The sequence below is a fragment of the Sphaerodactylus townsendi genome, linkage group LG02 (genome assembly GCF_021028975.2).
Source record: "Sphaerodactylus townsendi isolate TG3544 linkage group LG02, MPM_Stown_v2.3, whole genome shotgun sequence".
Taxonomy (NCBI): domain Eukaryota; kingdom Metazoa; phylum Chordata; class Lepidosauria; order Squamata; family Sphaerodactylidae; genus Sphaerodactylus; species Sphaerodactylus townsendi.
Genome location: NC_059426.1, coordinates 30,227,009 through 30,243,687, shown reverse-complemented (window position 1 = coordinate 30,243,687; position 16,679 = coordinate 30,227,009). Strand labels below are relative to the sequence as shown.

General features: G+C 43.6%; 1 protein-coding gene across 7 annotated transcripts in view; it reads left to right on the top strand.

Annotated features, from left to right (window-relative positions):
- MYO3B (myosin IIIB) overlaps positions 1-16,465 on the top strand; it is a 349,141-nt gene extending 332,676 nt beyond the window's left edge. For 6 of the 7 annotated variants that reach the window (XM_048486352.1, XM_048486350.1, XM_048486348.1 and 3 more), the window contains one exon: positions 15,960-16,465. The gene's annotated coding sequence lies outside the window, so the exon portion shown is untranslated. The remainder of the gene's footprint in view (positions 1-15,959) is intronic. The other variant, XM_048486349.1, reaches the window with a different exon arrangement.
- Positions 16,466-16,679: the final 214 nt, after the last annotated feature.

Sequence of the window (16,679 nt, the reverse complement as noted above, 5' to 3'; positions counted from 1 at the left end):
CCCCTTTCTCTCCTGCAGGAGACTCAAAGGGGCTTACAATCTCCTTGCCCTTCCCCACTCACAACAAACACCCTGTGAGGTAGGTGGGGCTGAGAGAGCTCTGAGAAGCTGTGACTATCCCAAGGTCACCCAGCTGGCGTGTGTGGGAGTGTACAGGCTAATCTGAATTCCCCAGATAAGCCTCCACAGCTCAGGCGGCAGAGCTGGGAATCAAACCCGGTTCCTCCAGATTAGATATACGAGCTCTTAACCTCCTACACCACTGCTGCTCCTAGGTGGTTTGCCATTGCCTGTCTCTTCAAAGCAACCCTAGACTTCCACCAACTGGCTTGGGTTAGCTTGAGCCATCAAGGTCCAGGCCAGTGAGATTTCCTCCTGAGCATATATGCCAAGGATTGCCCCGCAAATGCGTGCCTCCTTGCCATTACAAGACTCACCTTTTTCTTGTTTTCTCGGGGAGGGGGGGAGGATTCATATCATTTATTGAAGATCATCATTTTTAAAGCCTTTTTTAAAAAGAGGGACTGCTCTAGAATAAAAAACAGACATCAATAATCACTACACACAGACGCCATATCCATGACCACACTCTCGGAGCATGAATATATATTTTTAATTTATGAATATTGGTTTAAAAGTATATTCTGCTCACATTTTCATGGAGCTTCGTAACAACTTAAGACAAGGCTTGAGTGTCCAATGCTCAGCCACAGGAATGTGATAAAGGCAGTAATATTTGTAAATTATATATATGTATAATATTTACTTCATCCATGGTTGGGAGGTGGGCTGTCATTGTCACAAGCCTAAGACTCAGTTACACCCTGATGCACTGTTTCCTCTTTTTATAGAAAACTTTAAACATAATGCCCAGAATTATGTTGACAATATTGCAAAGTCAAGGGAGGGATCAACAGTATCCTTGAGTGGTGAGGCTGGGTATGACTGCCCCCTCCCCCCGGAAGCTATGGACAAGTATATAAATACAACTTGTATTATGCAAATCCATCTGATTTCAGTGGAACTTAAATATGCATAAGGTCCAAAGCATGATCCTGGGACAATTACCATATTTAAGTTTGCTGTGGTTTTTCTTTTTCAGTTTTATGGAAGGCAACAGCCCAATTCCCATTCTTCCCCCAAAGTGGACTGGAGCAAGCTTTTCTCCTGTGGCCACCTATAACTATAGGCACCCTTCGTCTATATGGATGGAAACTAGAAGGTTGCTTGTGGTGATCAGAAAGCCTGATTTGGTCATGGGTTTCCCAATGAAACAAGGCCTGGATTTTAGGCCCATTATGCACAAGGTGTCCAGTGTGCAGCAGGGACAAATGTCCATTGCAGCAAGATTTTTTGTATGGATGTATCTCCCCAAGCCCCACTTTCAATTTCCATTCTCCCCGCACCAAGCAACACCACTTTAAGCATGACTTTAATTTTCTTAGTTGCCAGAGTGGGGGAGATTCCCTCTGCTCACTGCCAGTCTACCTAGCTTTACTCCTCACATTCCCTCACACTCCTTTGCATGCCTCTCCCCTTCCCCCTTTTCAGATTAATTACTTAATTATTTGTTATTTATTATATTGCAATATTGATATATCAATATAAACAGAGCATCATTGCAAAAGCACTGTCTTTTATTGCATTTGTAAACCTCCAAATGGTGGTTTAACCATTTCCATTGCACTCTCCCTTCCAGAGCTGTTGCAATTGGCTTAGCAGGCTAAGGTGGGGTGGGGAAAATGTCTGTAGGATTAATTATGAATGGCGGACTAACCATTTAATAACAAGCTGCCCAGTCCTCCCACAGCAGCAGCAGCGGCAGCAGCAGCAGCAGGAAATATGTATGTCTGTGTGGAGTGGGGGACAGGAGAATATCAATTCTAGGACATGCTCCCTGGAAATTGCTTTGCCTCTTTCTTTTGGGAGGGTTATTTTTGGAAAAGTGGTACAATATTGATATAACTGCAATCACAGCAATATCGCTATAACTGTCATTGACAAAGCCAGCAATCTTGTGTGAGATGAGAGCTGTGCCTTTAAGAGTGAGTTGATGGGCAGAATTAAGAGAACCAGAAAAAGCAGAGGCCTAGGAGGAGTTCAGCGAGTAAGTGCCTCCTCACGTGTAAACAGAGAAACACGAGGAGAGTCCACTATAGCCCTGTTGCGCAGTGAAATGCTCTGTGGTAAGCATTCCATGCATAATAGGCTTTAGAGTTCTGTGTAGCTATATTGCCGTCCAGAGGATAACATTATGCCCAGCTGCAATTGACTCAACTTTTTTCCAAACTAGCTAAAATAAAAGATAACTGTATCTCTTAAAGTGCCACTGAGATGAGAGGTGGTGGAACCAGAGTATTTATATACCACCAGAGAGATATGGATCATTGCCCCAGCCCTTATATTTCTTCTGAGTGTGGGAGCTCTGATGCATTTAGTTCTCTGGCCTCACGCATCTGTTCCCTGCACTAAAATAAATGGTGCAGCGCTCGCCAATATGAGCAATATGTATATATCAAATATATATGCATATATCAGCTGGTTTTCCAGCTATATGTTTCTGCTCCTGCTGTAGGCCACAAATGTTTGTTTGTTTTATCAAACTTACATGCCGCTCTTCCCCCATAGGGCTCAAAGCGGCTTACCATCAGGATTAAAACAAAATACCTTAATAAAATGCATTAAAATACAGGTTAAAATAATTACAATACTATAAAATACATTAATAGCATACCGGTACATCAAAATAAAATATAATAAATACATTACATTAAAATACATTAATTAATTTATTTTATCAAACTTCCATGCCGCTCTCCCCCATAGGGCTCAAAGCGGCTTACAATCAAGATTAAAACAAAATACCTTAATAAAGTACATTAAAATACAGATTAAAATAAATACAATACCATAAAATACATTAATAACATACATCAAAATCAAATACATTAAAATACATGCTGACCTTACCACACTTTGATGTTGTACGTACCCCAATTTGTTCCCCACGGGAACCAGAGCAGATTACTGTATCCTAGCTGCCTTGTGTCTGAGGAAATTGGCAGGAGAGAAATGTTTGAATTAAATAAATAAATTCAATATTGCTCTGCTGCTCCTCCCACCCCTAGTTTCTGAACAGGAAAGAGCACATGTGAGGAACACACACACGGCTTTTTCAACCACAAGTACACGTGGTTTGAAGCCATAACTGATTTGACCCATTGGTTAAACATGCAGCAAAATGCACATAGTATGACTCTCAGAGTGACGTAGTTGTTGGAGTGTGGGAAGACCCAGATTCAAATCTCAGGGCCTCATCAGCCCCTGCCAGCACGTGCTGGCCAGGGCTGATGGGAATTGTAGTCCATGAACATCTGGAGAGCCACAGGTTGCAGACCCCTGACCTAGGTAAACTTGGCCAATCACTCACTCTTAACCTAACCTACCTTTACAAGGTGGTTATTGGATATGAAGAACGGAGAACAATGTGAGCCACTTTGGATTCCCAATGAGAAGAAAGGTGGGGTATAAGTGAAGTAAATAAATCGCATGTAAATGAGATGCATGCCTTTTTCCTACTCAGCCATGATATGTTTACTTACTTACGCCATAGTGATAGTGGTTTAGCCTGCAAACTGAAAGAAAAGAAATATTTTAAAGGATTCCCAAAGTCTCCAACCATTCTGGAACATGTATAATCAGTCACCATTCAAAGAACTTCAGGGTCACCCAACTTCAATGCTGCTTTGGTCCGTACAAATTGAATGAGTCTTCAGGCCCTTTCTTTAGGGAGGGGTGAACAACATTTCATCCAGGTTTCATTCTGTATGATGGAGTCATTAGAAAGCAAATGGTGTAAAATTTTCAACAGATCATGGTAAATTTATATAAAATTATATAAATGTTAAATTGATTTATTCTGCTGTATATCATATCAAATGAATAATTGTTAGTAAAGTTCTCTTACATTTTAATTTTTTTGTAGCAGCTAAGTTCCCCCCAATCTTTTTTTCTTGTTATTTTGTATAACTTTTTTCTCTTAATTTTGTTTCTATATTTTAAATGAGGAAACAATAAGAATTACTACAAAAAAACAGAGAAAGTTAAGAACTCCTCAGTAGGAAATAAAATAATGTTCCACATAAAGAAGTCGTCTGTCAAAAAGGCGGCTGCTCAAAGTTTGAGATTCCTAACAGCTGAGGCACCCTACTAGGAGAGCAGCGGAGACAGAGGAAGTGGCTAATTTTTACAGGCATTGTGATCAGAGCCTCTGTGAGGGCCATAAAATACCTAGCTGAAGTTAAAAGGTGGCCTGCCCAGGATGGCTATAAATTAAGAGAGAGAATAGATCTTCCCAGTGGGAGATAAGCCAGTCTGTCAGAAGGCTGAGATGGAAAGTTTGCTCATCACTGCTGTTGTGAGATGGATAATTCTATGGAAAGTGAAGTAAAATGTTAAACAGAAGGCCGTGTTCTAGGGCTGTGCCAAAGGATCCCATTTAAAAAATGCTACATTGCTAAAATCAGTTTCTCTGAGGAAGGCAAGAGGCACCTTTACTATAAATTCAGATTTAGAAATGAGGCGGTGTTCTCCTGTAAAATATTTGGGTTTTTTAAAAAATTTTTCCTCCAAAGTGAAACTAAGTTTGTGACAACGGACAAAATAATTTTGTAAATCAAGGGTTAAATTAGAAAGCATTTTGTGGCCCAGTGATTAGAGGCATTGGCCTAGGATCTGAGAGGCCCATGTTCAAATCTCCACAGTACCATGAAATAAATAAGGTGATCCTGGGCCAGTCACTTTTTTCTGTCTAACCTCCTTACAGGGTTGTTGTGAGAATAAAATGAAGAAGGATGAGATAAAAAAATGTGATAGACAGACCCCCCCAAACCAGTATGCTTTCTCAACTGCTAGGTTTTTGTGAAACTTCCTCTCATGTTGGCATCTGCAGGACAGTGCTGCCCCTGTGCCAAATGGAGCAAACATCCTGAAAGGAACTGAAAAGCCAAGCCAAAGGGGCTAATGCGGTATAATTAAAATATCAGACTCGTGAGCTCGGGTTCAAATCGGTTCTTCGTCACACAGAATGTTTGGTGGCCTTAAACCACTGATGGCGAACCTTTTCGAGACCGAGTGCCCAAACTGCAACCCAAAACCTACTTATTCATCGCAAAGTGCCAACACGGCAATTTAACCTGAGTACTGACATTTTAGTCCTGCATGCACCCGCCCCTCTGCCCTGCGCTGCTCCAGTGCCTCCACCCCACCCCACCCCTCTGCCTCCGCCCCCCCTCCTCTCAAGCAGGGGCCAGCCTGCTCTAGCCTCCAGCAAGTCCCGCGTGCACTGCTCTGCACCTCTCTAGCATCTCCGCCTCCTCTCCCCCCACCCCTCAGACAACAGCCACCCAGAGCACAGGCACCAGACTCGCCAGCCAAGTCCTCCCTGCTTGCTGCGGGGCATTGTGCCAGCAGACCAGGCCAGCCTAGATGAGTGTGTTTGTGGGGTGATGAACTCTGTGTGCGCGTGCCGACAGAAAGGGCTCCGAGTGCCACCTCTGGCACTTGTGCCATAGGTTCGCCACCACTGCCTTAAACAGTCCAGTGGCTTGGTGAGGATTTCTTTGGGATGACTTTAGATCAGTGTTTCCCAATCTTTTTTTTTTACTTGTGTACCCCCTGGCAATCCATTTCCCTGAAATTGTACCTCCATGTCAGCAAAATGTTTGTAACTAATACAGTTGCTGTTATTTCAAATTTGTATGTTGTAACTGCAAAATAAATCCCAATAATGGGATTAAAAGCCATGGAATAACAAGATGAACAAACAGTGTGCATATGTTTACATTCAAAACTCAAAAGAAGAAATGAGTTCAGTGCAATACTTAGCTAACATTGACACTACGTTACTTTTTACATATAATTTATTAATCATATGTATAATTTGCTAACACTGTTTTGATTCGGGGAGGGTGGTATACAACTTGTATTTAACATAACATATATTTTTATTTATTTATTTATTTATTTATTGGATTTGTATCCCAACCTATTCCCACAGGGCTTTTTAAAAACACAGTAAAAATTCAGTGCCACCCTGAAGCTTGTTTTGAAGAACTTGGCTATTTGAAATCAGGATCAGTCGATGCAAGATGCAGTATTAAATCTGGAACTCAGGGCAATTATTCTCCCTCCACTTTGTTCACACAACACCACCACAAGGTAGATTAGGCTATAAGACAGGCAAGCTACAAAACACAGTGGAGACTGGACTCCTAACTCCTAGCTTGACACTTTTATAACTACCTCACAGAACTGCCTCCATTAGCCACTGTAAAACAGAATTAGAATCTTTATATCATGATCTCTAAGCCAAGATGCAAATCATAACATACAAATCCTATTGTTTTGATGACTCTACCTAGTACTACCATAGCAAACTGGGGGCCGTTTACACAGAATTACCTGCATGACATGACAGCTGGTTATGGCCACGCAGCAGCTGTTCTTTTAATGCAGCAGAATCCTCATCTCTATTTACAAGAGGCTGTTTTAAAGACGTTGCATTTTTGGAAAAGATTAGTCACCACCGTTCAAAGGCAAAGGAGCCCTCTCCCAGGGCCCACAAGCACCCAGAGTCTCCCAGTGCTCACAAGCACTTTGCTGGCTCCCACCCAGTTTGCAAAGATGACTTGCCATTTTCCACCATTACAGAATTTTTCCCACAACACTCTGCTGGCACACCTGGGGGTAAGTGTATCCTAGGTTGGGAACCAATGGTTTAGATGATTCCCACACCCACCCACCCAGCTGCTGGCTCCAGTTTTTACCTCATGCTGTTCCTGGGCATTTTGGGAGACGCTGGGGCTTCAAAAGCTGGAGTTGGGGGTAAGAAATCACCACTCTGTTGATGGAAATATTTTCAGTCAGTGGCGATTTTTCTCAGGATCCAAGCCAATGTGTGCTGGCATAAACTACTCCGGAGGGTTGTTGTGAGAATAAAATGAGATATCCTTGTGGATGTCACCTTGTACTTCTCAGAAGAAGATTGCGATCTAATTATGATTCATATCCACTAACATTTTTAAAACTCTATACTGAATTTGCTCACAATGAATTGATCCTTATCATTGGCTCAGTGTTCATCTGAGGCATTTATTGCAACATTAGTTATGTTAATTCTGTTGCTACTCTTGTGATTGTGGAGAGGGCCATCCAGTCACATCTTCCTTCTGGCAACCCCATAGGGTTTTCAGGGCAAGAGATGTTCAGGGCTGGTTTGCCATTGCCTGCCTCTGCATGGGCTGTGAGAGTTCTGAGAGAACTGTGACTGGTCCAAGGTTACCCAACAGGCTTAATGTGGAGAAGTGGGGAATTGAATTAGCCTAATTGACTCTCCAAATTAGAGTCCTCGGCTCTTAACCACCACACCACACTACTGGCTCTGTTGCTACACCTACATGAATGCAATGTGATGTCCTCTGTTAATATATGAATGTGTGAAAAGCATTTTCTAAGCACCCCCAACCACAACAATTAGTTCTATTCTTGGGTGTCCTAGCCCTGTGTAGCACCTTTGGGAAGGTCGAAATGCAGGCAGCTTCTCTCTTTCCCCTGAGGATTAATAATCTATGCAATTTTCTTTCAAAAAATGTACCCTATGCAAATTCCTTCTAAAATGCTCCATTTGTTGACAAGGTGAGAATCGCTGTGTTGCAAATGTTTGATGTGGTAATGAGAATGCTAACTTTAAAACGATTTGCATTCAGGCAAAATCTGTGCTGTTTTGCTCTCCTGAACTAGTACCAGCAACTGTGCAACACAGGAAAAACTGAAGCCACTGGCACAACTGGCATTCTGTGCATGCCCCTTGCCATGAAAATACTGGCAAAAATGGGCTGGTAAGAAGAGAGAAAACTGTAGGGTGACCTACATTCTTTTCAGGAGGTTTCTGAAGAAAAGAGAAACCAAGGAAAAGTTACCATTACTGAAGTTTGTCTACGTATTTGTCTTCAGTGACAGCTAATTTAGTGACCCCACAGGGTATTCAGGACAGGGGATGAGCAAAGGGGGTTTGCCATTACCTCTGGGTAGCAACCCTAGACTTCCACTGTGGCCTCCCATCCAAATACTAACCAGGGCTGACCCTACATACTTTCCAAGATCTGATGAGACCAAGGTAGCCTGTTCTATCCAGGTCAGTACTGCAGATCAGCAATGTATTTAATATTCATAACAGAACTCTCTTATTCATTAACAGTTCTGTACCTTTTGGGGAAGTTCTTAATGAAGTTGATCCACTCTGAATGGGTTTATTAACTGTGTCGTCAGCAAAATTCTGATGTTTTAAGGCCAACCGCGTTTTTTTTATTTTAGCATCAACTTTTTGGATTATTTTTTTTAACTCATCCCCAATTTAGACAACGTAGAAGCTTATTTTTTGTAAAGATTAATTATACTGCAAATGTGTTACCCCTTATCTCTTCTCTGAAAGACACAATATTCTTAATATACATTGAACATTTGGGGCACACTCCAGAAAATGAAGAAAGATAGACAGATAGACACATTGGAGCACTGTATTTTAGAATACAGCCTATTCACTCACATAAGGAAGAAAATTATTTCTCTCTCTTTGCAGTTACTGATATACCGTGTTTTCTCCAAAATAAGACCTACCCCGAAAATAAGCCCTATCATGATTTTTCATGATTTTAAGAACATAAGAACATAAGAACTAGCCTGCTGGATCAGACCAGAGTCCATCTAGTCCAGCATTCTGCTACTCGCAGTGGCCCACCAGGTGCCTTTGGGAGCTCACATGCAGGATGTGAAAGCAATGGCCTTCTGCTGCTGCTGCTCCTGAGCACCTGGTCTGCTAAGGCATTAGCAATCTGAGATCAAGGAGGATCAAGATTGGTAGCCATAGATTGACTTCTCCTCCATAAATCTGTCCAAGCCCTTTTTAAAGCTATCCAGGTTAGTGGCCATCACCACCTCCTGTGGCATATTCCAAACACCAATCACACGCTATGTGAAGAAGTGTTTTATTAGTCCTAATTTTTCCCCCCCCAGCTTTTCAAATGAAGGCCCCCTGGTTCTAGTGACAGAGAAAGAGAGAAAAATTTCTCTCTGTCAACATTTTCTACCCCATGCATAATTTTATAGACTTCAATCATATCCCCCCTCAGACGCCTCCTCTCCAAACTAAAGAGTCCCAAACGCTGCAGCCTCTCCTCATAAGGAAGGTGCTCCAATCCTTCAATCATCCTCGCTGCCCTCTCTGCAGCATCTCTTTTTCTATCTCTCTCTGATATCCTTTTGAGATGTGTGGCGACCAGAACTGAACACAGTACTCCAAGTGCGATCGCACTCACGGCTTTTATATAAGGGCATGACAATCTTGCAGTTTTATTCTCTCAATTCCTTTCCTAATTATCCCCAGCATAGAGTTTGCCTTTTTTCGACTGCTGCCATGCATTGAGTTGACATTCCCATGGAACTATCAACTAAGACTTCAAATCCCTCCTGGTCTCAGACTGATAGCACTGACCCTCTGTAGCCATGTGAAGTTTGGATTTTTTGCCCTCATGTGCATCACTTTTACATTTCGCTACATTGAACTGCATTTGCCATTTCTTAGTAGCCCACTCACCCACTTCTATCAAGGTCCGCTTTGAGCTCTTTCAAGAATCCTTTGTGGTTCTCACCACCTCAAGCAATTTGGTATCATCTGCAAACTTGGCCACCACACTACCCACCCCTACTTCCAGGTCATTTATGAATAAGTTAAAGAGCACTGGTCCCAAAACGGATCCTTGGGGGACACCACTCCCTACATCTCTCCATTGTGAGAACTTCCCATTTACACCCACTCTTTGTTTCCTGTTCCTCAACCAGTTTTTAATCCATAGGAGGACTTCCCCTCTTATTCCTTCATTGCTGAGTTTTCTCAACAGTCTCTGGTGAGGAACTTTGTCAAAAGGCTTTTGAAATCCAAGTAGACAATGTCCACTGGTTCCCTTATCCACATGTCTGTTTACACCCTCAAAGAACTCTAGTAAGTTTGTAAGACAGGATTCTGCCTCTACAAAAGCCATGCTGACTCTTCCTCAGCAGATCTTGCTTTTCTACGTGTTTAATAATTTTATCTTTAATGATAGATTCTACTAATTTACCAGGAACAGATGTCAAACTGACTGGCCTGTAATTTCCCTGGTCCCCCCCTAGACCCTTTCTTAAAGATTGCGTGACATTGGCCATCTTCCCAGTCTTCAGGGATGGAGCCTGGATTTCAGGGATAAGTTGCATATTAATGTGAGAACATCAGCAATTTCCCATGCTTGAGCTCTTTAAGAACTCTTGGATGAATGCAATCTGGGCCAGGGATTTGGTAGCATTTAGTTTATCAATGGCTGCCAGAACTTCTTCCTTGTCTACCACTAACTTCTGCTTAGTTCCTCGGATTCACCTCCTAAGAAGCTTGGTTCAGGTGCAGGAATTTTCTCACTTCCTCTTGGGGTGAAGACAGATGCAAAGAATTCATTCAGCTTCTCTGCAATCTCCCTGTCACCTTAGCACACCTTTTGTTCCTTCACTGTCTAATCTGGACCTACCGGCTTCCCTAGCTGGCTTCCTGCTTTTGATGCAATTTGAAGAACTGTTTGTTGCTAGTCTTGATGTTCAAGCAGCCATGCTATTCTCATAACTTTTTTTTGCCTCCCTTACAGCTAACTTGCTTCTCTTTTGCCACCATTTGTGTTCTCTCTGTATTCTTCATCAGTTAAGTTGGACTTCCATTTTCTAAAAGACATCTTTTTTTTTCCTAATAATTACCTCTAACCTCCCTTTACAACCATGGTGGCTTTTTGGACTGGCCGCTCTTCCCTAACCTATGGAACACATTCCAGCTGAGCTTTTAAGACTGTGTTTTTCTTTAAATAACCTCCAAGCACCTTTGGACATTTTGACTCTCTTGATTTTCTCCTTTCAGCTTCCCAAGCAGACTATCCCCTTTCATCTTTGAGAAATTCCCTTTCTGAAGGCAAATGTAACTACATTAGTAGTTGTCACTTGTTCGCATGCAGAGATACTGAATCTGACAGCATTGTGGTCGCTGTTCCCTATCGGCTCAACAACACTGACTTCCCGCACCAGGTCCTGGGTCCCACATAGAATTAGATCTAGGATCACATCTCCCCTGGTTGGTTCTACAACCATCTGCTCTAAGTTACAGTCATTTAGCATATCCAGGGAATGTTCTCTCCCTACTATGACCTTGAACATGCATTTTTTCCAGTTTATGGGGATAGCAAAATCACCATTACCAATTTGCATTATTTTTGCTTTTATAATGGCCTCTAATTTCTTTTTTTTCCATCTGTGAATCCTCTTGTGCACTTTGGGTCAGGGGACTATAATATATTCCTAATGTTAAACTTGTTTCCACCTCTGGTATTGATATCCACAGTGCTTCTGTAGAGGAATCAGCTCCTCTGCATTGTCTATTTTATGTGACACTATGCTCTTTGATGTAGAGGGCCACCCCACCCCCAATACGCCCTGTCCTATCCTTCCTGTAGAGCCTGTAACCTGGGATAACAGCATCCCACTGGTTCTCCTCATTCCACCATGCTTGAAATATAAGCCCTACTCCAAAAATAAGCCCTACTGGTAGTTACGGTTCAGGATAGTGTGATCCAGCAGGGTGCTCCCTGCCAATGAGGATGTGGCTTGCATCACACGTGATGGGGAAGCAACAGGGTTGCTGAGAGCCCACCTTAATGAATTGTGAAGGTACCGTATTTCCCCGAATATAAGACATCCCATGAAAATGAGCCCTAATTCATATTTTGGTGCAAAATTTAATATAAGACCCTCTCTTATTTTCAGAGAAACACGGTACCTATGGGCAACCAATTGACATTTTTGCTCGCTAAGTCAAGTCCTAGTGTAACTATCAGTTCTTTTCTCGGGCCATTCTTATCTAGGGTCATGATAGATAGAAAATGAATGAATAATTTTATCTCAGGGGACTTTATTATGATCTAGCTTATGATCTATTATGATCTAGCCAACGCTGCTGTATCCTTAAAGGGTTTTTCTTCACTGAGTTGTAAGTACAGCACAATGTTACATGTGTTCACTCAGAAATAGGTTTTACTGTTGTGGGTTTTCCAGGCTGTATGGCTGTGGTCTGGAAGTTTTTGCTCCTAATGTTAGAAGCAAAAACTATCAGTCCATGGCCACACAGGCCAGAAACCCCACAACAGCTGGTTGATTCTGGTTGCGAAAGCCAACAACAATACAGGTTTCACTGAGTTTATTGAGATTTCCTTTCCAGAAAGTATGCACAGGATTTCTCTCAGTTGCTTAATTACCTTGTCCCAGTGAAACTGCATTCATCTTTTTTCTAGATTATGCCTCAGTCCCCTCCTTCTTCTCCTCAGAAGTGAGGGATCCTCTTTGAACTGAGCCACTGTGTTCCTCTCCCCTACACACGGGAAAGACGTGAGACAAATACAAAGACATGCAGGATCTGGACCCTTTACAAGTCTCACTCAAACGCTTACATGTACAACTCCACTTATCTTGGAAAAATCAGGCTAAGGTCCTGAAAGCAGAAGCCAAAAATCAATCTCCTACTTTATTAGTGTAAAAATGTCCTTTTAAAAAAAACTTCTACTGTTTGTCAAATAAGTAATCCAGAAGTTATAATCAATATGGGAGACGGATACAAATCATTGCTGGCATAAATATTTTTCACATGAAAAGCAACAATTTCTTCTTTGTCCTAAGAGGCTGTGATGTGACCTGACCTCTCTTCTCTCCCCCCCCCCAACATATTCTAATCTTGCAATGCAAACCTATGTAAAGTAACTTCTTTGTAACTCTGCAAAAGATCACACAATAAGCCTGCCCCCATTCCTCTGCTCTATTGTAAGACTTGTAATCTGTAGGCTTGGGTTTAAGGACACACTAATATAGCTTTGGAGACTGAACTATACCAGGTAGTTTCTGACCATTTTCTGGGCTGCGCTGCTCACAGCATGTAGCGATTTCTCCTGAGAACAGGACTGTCTTATCTAAATGCACACACTGAACAGCCCCCCCCCCCAAATGCCTGTAGCCATATCAGCTCAACTGAACAGTAGGGTAATGCTAGGACCTAATGAAACTTCGCAGCACTGGCGTAATGCCCATTGGGCAAGGTGGGCAGCTGCCCAGGGCATTACCTTGTGGGGGGCATCAAAATGCTGGGTTCGTTTTTGGGTATTTTAGTGGTTTTCCATGTTTGGCCTGCAGGCAGAGTTTTAGGCTAGTTTAGGGGGGGGGAACTCATTCCAGATCAGGGTTCACTCTCATTTCTACCAGCATGGCCAATTGGCCATGCTGACAGAGGCTGATGGGAATTGTAGTTCCTGAACATCTGGAGAGCCGCAGGTTCCCTACTCCTGGGCTAGCGGCACCAAATTTTCAGTGTATCATCAGGAGACTGTTCTTATGCTACCCCCCAAGTTTGGTGAGGTTTGCTTCAAGGAGTCCAAAGTTATGGACTCCCAAAGGGGGTGCCCCTATCCCCCATTGTTTCCAATGGGAGCTAATAGGAGATGGGGGCTACAGTTTTGAGGGTCCATAACTTTGGCCCCTCTGAACCAAACTGCACCAAACCTGGGGGGTATCATTAGGGAAGTCTCCTGATGAGGCCCTGAAAGCTTTGAGACTGTGCCTTCATAATATAGACAGCCTGTAACTCCTATTGATATAATGTAGACAACGTCAATTTTGGCAAATTTCTAGGATGTTCCTGTAGAGAGTGTATTTTTGGATAATCGGCACCAAAATTTCAGGGTATCATCTGAGATGATGGCACTGCAGTTTGGTGCAGTTTGTTTAGGAGTTCAGTTATGGACCCTCAAAAGGGTGGCCCCATCTCCTTAGCAAAGAATGTGGGATGGGGTACTCCCTTGGAGGGTCCATAACTTTGGACCCGCTAAACCAAACTGCACCAAACTTGGGGAGAGTCCCATTAGGACAGTTTCCAGATGAAACCTGACATTTTGGTGCAGATACATTCAAAAATGCACCCCCTGCAGGAACATCCCAGAAATTTGCTCAAGAATCTTTGTTCTGCATTGAGTTTTCTGTATTGCTGTCAATGGGGGTTGCAGGCTGGGGGGGGGCAAATTTCTGAAGGCACAGTCTCGAAACTTTCAGGGTCTCATCATGAGACTGCCCTGATGATACCCCCCCCCCAGGTTTGGTGCAGTTTGGTTCAGGGGGGCCAAAGTTATGGACCCTCAAAACTGTAGCCCCCATCTCCTATTAGCTCCCGTTTGAAACAATGGGGGGATGGGGCACCCCCCTTTGGGAGTCCATAACTTTGGACTCCTTGAACCAAACCTCACCAAACTTGGGGAGTAGCATAAGGACAGTCTCCTGATGATATGCTGACATTGTGGTGCTGATATGTCTAAAAATGCACCCCCTGCAGGCACCAATGTCCTGGTGCAAAAAAAATTTGGTCGTGGTGGAGTGGCCGCCCATGGGGGGGGGGGGCGCATCCAACTCAGGTTTTGCCCAGGGCTACAGTTTGCCCAGGGCTGCCTCGTTATGCCCCTGCTTCACAGAATAGCATGCAGGCAGTTCATATTCTTCAGACCTCTTCTGTCCAGTTCCATAACACTCATGTAAACTTCATGATTTGGGGGGGGGGGGGGGGAATTTGGACATTAGTTGACTAGATCCTTCCAGATTCTTCTACTTCTGATATTTTGGGAATAAAATAGTTTCCCCCATGATATAGATTCCACAATGGAATGATCTAGGGACGATTCCCCACTGTCTAGCTTCCAACTGAGTTTGACCAAGGTTTGGGGGGAAAGCTGTACTTCAGAACTGGAATCAGAAATTCCAGTTCTGAGGGGACAGAACTGAAACGAACCCGGGTCAAACTCAGCGGCAGTGGGGAGTTGCTGGGACGAACCTAGGCCGACTCTGCCAGTGGGGAATCAGCCTAGGAGACCCAAGTCCAAACCATCCTCCCGACCAGGAAGCTTGATAGATGACGTAGGGCCAGAGGCGTAGCTGGGCCAGAGTGCGCCTGGTGTGCACTCCGTGTTTTCTCCCCCCCTCCCCCGCCATACCTTAGTTCAGCCTGGAAAAGCAGCCTGTTCCCTTCAGGCTAAAAACAGCCTGGTGGGAACTACACTTCCCATGAGACCCTGGGACTCACAAGGTCTCCTGGGAAGAGTAGTTCCTTCCAGGCCATTTTCAGCCTGAAGGAAGCAGGCCACTTCTTCAGTCTGTACTGTTTCACTAAGGTAAGTGCGGGGGCGGGGATTTTCCGCCCCCAGGCACGCCCAGTGCAACACGAGCACCCTGCCCCCTGGTCGCTCCACCTCTGCCAAGGGCAAGTCACTTTTAGCCCAACCTACTTCACCGAGTTGTTGTGACTATGCAATAGAGCAACAAGAACCTTTAGAACATTTTCCTGAGCTCCTTGGAGAAAGGATTTTTTAAATGTACTAAATAGTAGGTTGGGAAGTAAAGCAACACAGATTTCGTTAGATCTTGGAAGCCGGGTCAGTACTTGAAAGAGAAACTTCCAAGAAAGACTCTGCAGAGAAAGGCAACGGAAACCACCTCAGCTTCACGCTTGCCTTGAAAGCCTCTTGAATGCTCAGGTGACCATAACTTGGCTGCAACTTGAAGACACTTTACAAACACAAGCATCAGGTTTGGTGTCTGAGTGCCCCCTTCTACACCCCCTTTCCCTTCCCTTGTGTGGACACTACAGGTAAATAAGTCTTCTTGTAGCCCTACAACATCTTTGCCATTGCAACCATTATGATGTTTTTTGCTTTGTCTCCCTCCTCTCAGTTTGGTGCTCCCTCTTGTCTCTGCCCAAAGAAAAATTAACCGTTTCTTTGCATTCTCTTCCCCCTCCCTCCCACCCCCAGGTCACCTCTTTTCCTCTTTCCCTGCAGGGTAAGGAAAGAGATGGAGGCAGGGAAGAAGTCCTGCACAGGAAAGGGGACCTTGCCACCACAGGATGGAAGATGCACCCACCTCCATCCCAGCCCGTTCTTGCTCCTCCAACCTGCTGTTGGCCTGGCAGATGTGTCTCTGAGTCCACTGTTCTCATCTGGCCCACTCCAGCTGGAGCGTCTGTACAAAGTGGTTTTGTCTCTGGGGCCAAACGGGAAGAGGAACAGATTCCCGCAGCGCTTCTTCTCATCTGTGGCCGTTGACATGTCCGAAGCCCAATCTCTCCTGAATGTAGCTGTCTGGACTCTTATTTGATTTATTTAATGACTCTCCAGATCTTTCATTTTAATGTAAGCTCATTGGTGTCTCTTTCCCTGTTTTTATGTCATGTTTGGATTGTTTTTGGGCCTTGACTTTACCTGTGCATCTCCTAATAACTGAAAGTGAATTTGTGAAATAAAGACACATGGAGCTTCAAGTGTATTCATTGCTTTAAAAACACACATACAAAGCAACTTTTTGACAATCACTGCCCTGTTAACAATCACAGATGAGTTATGACAACCCAGTACAGTTTTTAAGGCAAGAAGAAGAAGAGTTTGGATTTATATCCCCCCCCTTTATCTCCTATAAGGAGACTCAAAGGGGCTTACAATCTCCTTTCCCTTCTCACCCATCCCACAACAAACACC